The sequence below is a fragment of the Suncus etruscus genome, chromosome 2 (assembly GCF_024139225.1).
Source record: "Suncus etruscus isolate mSunEtr1 chromosome 2, mSunEtr1.pri.cur, whole genome shotgun sequence".
Lineage (NCBI taxonomy): Eukaryota > Metazoa > Chordata > Mammalia > Eulipotyphla > Soricidae > Suncus > Suncus etruscus.
In genome coordinates this window covers 106,138,081-106,145,510 of record NC_064849.1, presented here as the reverse complement: position 1 = coordinate 106,145,510, position 7,430 = coordinate 106,138,081, and the positions used below count along the sequence as shown (strand labels likewise).

At 46.8% G+C, this 7,430-nt stretch overlaps 1 pseudogene; it reads left to right on the top strand.

Annotated features, from left to right (window-relative positions):
* Positions 1 to 1,166: 1,166 nt before the first annotated feature.
* On the top strand, positions 1,167 to 1,284 carry LOC126003005 (uncharacterized; annotated as a pseudogene).
* Positions 1,285 to 7,430: the final 6,146 nt, after the last annotated feature.

The window sequence follows — 7,430 nt, the reverse complement described above, 5'->3', positions numbered from 1 at the left end:
AACTTTACAGATGACCACACCTGAAACTCCATCTCATGTGAGGCATCTGCAATAAACTTCATTGGGCACCCTTGATGGGCAGTCTCAACTTCGAAAAGCGCTGTTCCCTGTTAATCCGTCGAAAAATAAATGTCTTCTGTCAATCCGTCTCGAAACAGTGTCAAAGTGCCCCACAATGTAGAAATTATGCCCACAGTGCAAATGTCCACAAGAAACTTTTTATTTAAAAGGGAAAATGAGGGAGGGGAAAAATAAAAGGGAAAATAGTCATTTTAATTTTTAATGGTTTTTATTGTGACCAAAGTGAATAACATATCCTTCACAGTAATATTTAAGGTACATAGTGCCAATGAATCAGAGCCATTCTCACCATCAGGGTTGTCCTCCCTTCACCCCCTCCCAGCATGTTTCCCATATTTCCCTTCTTTGCTCCCCCCCAGCTAGTGTGACTGTTCCCCTCTATGTATTAGCTTGTTGTATATAGGTTATCTGTTATCGATTCCGTGGTTGTTTGACTTTGGGTTTGGTGTTTAAGTCTGATCATTTTTTTTTGGTGTGGGTTTTTTTTTTGGGTCACACCCGGCAGTGCTCAGGGGGTTACTCCTGCCCATGCTCAGAAAATTGCTCCTGCAGGCACGGGGGACCATATGGGATCTGTGGATTCGAACCGATTGACCTCTTGCATGAAAGGGAAAGGCCTTACCTCCATGCTATCTCTCCAGCCCCAAGTCTGATCATTTTTATTTCCACTCTATTTCATATGTCTGTTTTGGTCCTGGTAGCATTCATTTTTATTTGCCCCCTCAATTCATGAGGTAGAACAGATGATTCAAGTTGTGTGGTTCTGTTGAAGACAGAAAAAAAAGACAGAGAGAGAGGAAAGACAGAGAGCGTAAGAAAGTCATAACAAAACCCAAAAAAAACAACAATAAAAATTTTTAAAAAAGGCAAAGGAAGGAGTGCTGATGTGGCAAGGATTTGTGCTTTCTTTTTTATTTTTATTTTTTGCAGAGGCACAGTAATATTGGGAAAATAAGAAAGGGAATTCTCTTGGCCTAAGACAGTGCTTCTCAATTATTTTTTATCATGCCCCCTTAGGAAGAAGAAAACATTTTTGCGCCCCCGTGTGCGACTGTAAATAGTATATTTATTAAAAATAATTTTAAGTCTACTGCCATACCACACTGAAAGTGTCTGATCTCGTCTGATATCGGATGCTAAGCAGGGTTGGCCTGGTTAGTACTTGGTTGGGAGATCACCTGTGAGTACCGGGTGCTGTAGGCTTAAAAAAAATTTTAACCTGTAAAACAAAAACAAAAATAATTTAAAAAATAATTTTAGCTTATTTCTAATCAGAGGTGATGTCTGGATTAATGTCTACAAGGAACACGTTTTGCAATGGCATAGCTTTTGGAAGCGGGGGGGGTTTGAAGTAGGACACAGCAACTCTCAGCTCCAGATACATACAGAGACATAACAGGGGGCTTAACTTGTTATGCTAGTGTTTTGCCAAGGTCAAACACTCCCCTTTAAGGAGCCTTGAGCAGGGGGAGTGGGGAGCGCCCCACTATTTGGAGAAGCACTGGCCTGAGAGATTCAAGGTTTCTCTAACCCTTGAAGCATACACTCATGGGGGGAACAACCATGAGACTTCATGCTCATTATCACATTCCCAAGGTCTTTTTATGCTGCCAGGTAAACTTTCCGTTCAGATTGCTCCTCGAGAAACTTTTACAACGCGGCTGACCCTGGCTCAATTCCTGGGCATCCCATGTGGTCTCCCTGAGCACGTGAGCACCATCAGGAGTGATTGTGAGCAGACCAGCTGGTGCACAAAATGTGGAAGTTCGCATTTTCAATTACACAAGATGCGTCTGAAATTGTCGGCTGTGCGGCATCCGCATGAAAGCTTTGTGTCTGCTCCATTGAAAGGCAGCCTCGTCTATGAAGTACATAGGTCAGCCCGCCCAAGAGGTTCAATGTCAGGCGCTACCTTAGAAAACCTGTCGACAGTGCCCTCCGTAGCCTTTAGATGGGCAACCTCGCCTTCGGAAAACTCCTTGATTTCGGTCTAGCTAACCTGTGTAGAAGTGCTGCACTTCCATGGATACTCCATCTATTAGGGGCTATCTGTTTAGAAATTGTTTTCGTTTGGTCCTTCAGAGGAGTCAATGGATGAAGAACCCATGGGCGCTGAAAAGAAGTGTCCTTCTGTAAGCCAGATTCGGCTTCTGTAATTTGAGAGTTTGAGTTTCCTATGTCTTACCTATTGGCACCAACAGGTGGTTAACGCCCGCACCTAGCGTTCTTCATCCATCCAATCATCTGAGGGATGAGCACGATGCAGTTTCTTAGCAGAATCGAGATTCTAGACTTCATTTCTACACAGCATGGGCACTTGGACAAACTGTTCCGGCCGCCTGATGAAAGATATATTTTTTAAAGCGAGATTAGCGGCGAGGAAGAGCTAGAGGCAGCAGTTCCCTTTCCATTGGGGAGCAAGTCAAGGTCAAGGCGTGGGTTTGTGGGAGTCGCGGGGGCGGCGATCAGGCGCCAGAAGGAAGCAGCAACAGAGAGGGGCGCCGCGGTAGACGCCAGTGTGCAGCGGGCCACGAGTCGGTCCACACTGCAGTATCGGGTGAGACTCGGCCACGAGATCGCAAGAGGCCCCAGAGAAGGAAAGAGGGAGTCGCGGCCCGGACAAGGCGGCGGTGGCGGCGGAGGCGGCGGCGGAAGGGGAGCTTGGGAGCCTGCACCCCCTTTCTGAGAGTCCCTGCCGGGCTCCCGCGACACCTCCCACTAAACGGGTCTCGGGCCTCTCCCCTTCTGGAGACACAAGCCCGTGGGAGCCACGCCCCGTCCCGCCCCCTCAGTCTTCAGTCCACCGGAGCCCGAGGACTGGACTTAGGAAATCTGCCAGCCGCCGCCTCCAACCCCGAGCACTCCCTGCAGCCGCGGCCTTCGTTCACGATTGGCGCCGGACAACACCCAGGCCACCTCCGCGGTGCTTCTTCCAGATCGCCCGGCGCCCACCTCTCTGCACCGAGGTGCCACCTCCGGGTTTCCTGGAGCCCTTTAGGGAGCGGATTCAACCGCAGTGTTTGACTATGTCATGGGATCTGCCCTTCTGAGGAGACCGAGAGTAGGAGGGGCATGCAATATGTACACCTGACCAGGCGAAGCTTCCCCAGCCCAGCTGCAAACCCCTCCCCAAATGCAATAAAAGATGTGCTTAGAATCCCATAAGACTTGGGTGTTCTTGGTGTTGGACTCTCTTTCTTTCTGATCCATAGATCTCTCTTAACTATCCACTGGGCTTATTTTCGGGGCTACTGCACCTTACTAGAGTGACTCCTCCCTCCTCTCTCTCTCTCTCATCTCTCTCTCTCTCATCTCATCTCTCTCTCTCTCCTCTCTCTCTCTCTCCTCTCTCTCCTCTCTCGTCTCTCTCCTTCCTCTTTCTAGCTTGACACCACCCACTGTGGCTCTGGCACACAGATGCAACGATTAAGGGAGTTGGAAGGCTCAAGGGCGCCTGTGGGAGAGGGACGGGTGTGGCGCGGTACAGAAAGGATTCCCGCGCGGGCGCGTCTTCTGTCCCCGGAGAGGAGGCAGCTTCCAAAGCCCTGCGCCCACTCCTCTGCACTCCGCTTCCCCTACCCCAAGCCTGTTTTCTCCTGCAGGAATAGTCACCTGCAGGACTGCTGGAGAAAGGCGACGTCTCCGGAACCGAAAATGATCAGCCCAATGAAGTGCACCGAAGATTCTGATTTTCAAGCCAGTGAATCCTAAAAGAGGCAGGGGCGGGAAAGGGTAGTGGAGATGCAATTTCTGGCAACAGCGAGACACCCCAGAAAAAGCTGCCACGCAGCGCTGGAGGGAGTCTGACACAGCAGTTAGGCTTGGAAGTGAGGCAGCACCGGCTCAAGTAGGTAGGCACTTCTAGAACAGTTTCAGATATCCACCTTGTCTCTAATTTTACTACATCAGAGAAACAGTTAACACTGGCAAATCAAAAATAGCAACCCATGTGCTCGGAGAGATAGCACAGCGGTAGGGCGTTGTGCTATGCATTGCACGGTCCGGTGGTTGGAATCCTGCATCCCATATTGACCCCCATGCCAGTAGCGAAGTTTTCTTTTTTTTTTCTTTTTTTCTTTTTTTGTTTTTGTTTTTTTGTGTCACAATCCGGCAGGGGCTCAGGTATTATAGTGGCTCCATGCTCAGCAAATCGCTCCTGGCAGGCTCAGGGGACCATATGGGATGCCAGGATTCCAACCACCATCTGCAAGGCAAATTGCCTTACCTCCATGCTATCTCTCGGACTCCCCTTTATTTCTCTTCTTATACGGTGGCTTTTGAATCTATGAAGTTCCTAAGCTATTGTTTATCTGTAAAGTTGTATATTATTCCTTCAAATCTAATGAGAGTCTGACTGGATTAAGTATTCTTGGTAATGCATTCATTTCATTGAGGTTTATTTTACCCCCACTATCTTTCCGCCATTGTCCTCAGGCCACAGAAGGTTGCCTTTTGTAAATATGCTATAAAACTTAAGAATGCTTCTGTGTGGGCCAGAGAGATAGCATGGAGGTAAGGGCATTTGCCTTTCATGCAGAAGGACGGTGGGTTTGAATCCCGGCATCCCATATGCTCCTGGGAGCCTGCCAGGAGCGATTTCTTAAGCGTAGAGCCAGGAGTAACCCCTGAGCATTGCCGGGTGTAAACCAAAAACCAAAAACAAAAAAAAAGTAAAAAAAATTATTATGTTACTGATCCTACCCTAATCAATATTTTTGCGCTACGCTAGGGGGTGACCTGGAAGGCTAGGGCTTTTTTCTGGGGCTGATTCTGGGGGCTTTTGGCTTCAGTCATATCCACTGAATAAAGCTGATATGTCACTAGCTCTCTACCAGCCACATTCACCTCAGAACCACCAGCTGAACAGGGTGGCAGTCTCGTGGTCTGAGTTGGAGGAGAAAGCACCTCACCTCCATCCCTCCATCAGCCAGCCCCATCAAGGGCTGGTTATGCAACACCCAGAAAATAAGAAAAGAAAAACAGAAAAAAGATGAAAGTTCAAAGCTTAATATGCTTTGCACGCAACCATTCAGGACCAATGGTGATTTCGGATCCCAGCATCCCATATGGTCCCGAGAGCTTCTAGTCTTTTTGGTTGTGAATCTAACATCCATATTCCCTGGTTCTATTTCTAAACTGCCAGCTTTATGAAATCATTCTCCCATCAAGCGCTACAAACACCTGGTAGAATCTTGGCATTCTAATGAAGTTGGTGTATAAATATATCTGGACAATTGAAAGTGAACAGTGACCAGATGTTCAATGATCAATGATCAGTGACTATTTGTAAGATATGCCTGCCAGGCCATCAACCCCCAAACAAGGGGTTCCCCCAACTTCCTGCTTTCCTTAAACCCCCTCCTTCAATATGTAAAAGCCCATCTGATAGGAACAATTATCTCACTCTCAACCTTCACCCTCTTAGTGATGGGTAGTGGTATAATAAATCAAGAGTGAGTTTTTGGCTTTATGCTCAGGAGATATCATTAGGCACAGAAGGCTCTGTGGGATCTCTCCTGAAAAAGAACATAAATAAATAAATAAATAAAATAGGCAGAATATCATCTGAGACTAACATATCAGACTTGGAAGCAAATGATCACATATTCATCTAAAGATCATAAGAAATTTTCAAGTGCCTGGAAAATAAGAGGATATAGACCTTGATTTTCAGAGGGAGAGCTGGTTACTGAGGGTGGGCTCAAACAGACCAGGATTTGGGGCTTAATAATGATGTAGCTCTGGTCAACAGTCCCTTGACTTTTTGGGAAATAGTCAAGTAAGTTTTACTGTAAGGTAAACATTTTACTGTTTAAAGTAAGTAAACAGTAAGTCAGACTTACTGACTGACTCATTCATCAGTGACTGAGAGTCTCTTTTTCCACACACACATACCAGCACCGGTTGTTCTGTTTCTTATTGATGTGTTTTCAGCCTTACAGAAGACAATTTTGTTTCTTCTGATGACCAAAGGATTCTGATGACAAAGCCTTCCAGCAGGTGCCCAACGTGGATGCTCCCAATCTGAATTTACAAGAGTTTCTAGTGCCATGCACTTCTTAGTTGCCCAGTTGATCTTCCTCATTGATCATCTGAAGAATGAGCACTAACAAGTGGGCAAAGGAGTAGGGAACAGAGGAGGTCTGGACCACCAAGGTGGGCAAAGCTGGCAGACTAGATGTGTTGTATATCAAAATATTTCCATAAGATCTCGTCTGATATCGGAAGCTAAGCAGGATTGTCCTGGTTAGATACTTGGATGGGCGATCACCTGTGAATACCGGTGTGCTGTAGGCTTAAAAAAAAAACTTTAAACCTTGCAAAACAAAAACAAAAATAATAAAAATAACAATTTTGAGCTGAATTTTAATCATATGCAATGTCTGATTAATGTCTACAAAGGCACATGATTTTTGCAATGCATATCTTTTTGAAGCGGGTTGAACAGGACACCAGCAACTCTCACTCAGCTCCCAGAGACATATAGACAAAAACATGGGGCTTAACTTGTTATGTAGTGGTTTGCCAAGGTCAAACACTCCCCTTTAAGGGGAGCCTCGAGCCCCCCCTGGGGGGACCCGCCCCACTATTTGAAAAGCACTGGCCTGAGAGGATTCAGGGTTTCTCCACCCTTTGAAGCATACTTAGTGCCCAGATGATCTTCCTCATTGGATCATCTGAAAGAATGAGCACTAACAAGTGGGCAAAGAGTAGAGAACAGAGGAGGTCTGTGCACCAAGTGGGGGCAAAGGCGGCAGACTAGATAGATGTGTTGTATATGAAAATATTCCCCGGGCCCGCAGAGATAGAACAGCAGGCGTTTTGCCGTGCAAGCAGCCAATCCAGGACCAAAGGGTGGTTGGTTCGAATCCCGGTGTCCCATATGGTCCCCCCGTGCCTGCCAGGAGCTATTTCTGAGGCAGACAGCCAGGAGTAACACCCTGAGCACCGCCGGGTGTGGCCCAAAAACCCAAAAAAAAAAAAGAAAAAAAAATATTTCCCTAAGATTATTCTTTGCCTGTGTCCCACCTTGACCCTCCACGTGGGGGCGCTGGTGAGACCAGAATAAATAGCTTGGGTGCCAGGCTTTAGGGGTGTTTTGAGAGTTGGCTGGCTGGCTCTATGTATTTTGGAGCTAGCAGGAGGCTGACAAAGGACACTCCTCACCCAAGACTTTTAACCCTTAGCCCTCCTTTCTGTGGTGGATTATTGCTGCGGATAAATATACCAAGATCTCCCCCAGAAAGGGAACAAGGATGAGAATCAATTTCTCCTTCTGGGAGATCTTTACAGATACTCAAACAATCAACAAATGTAAAACGGGACCCAACAAATGGGGCAACATAGAT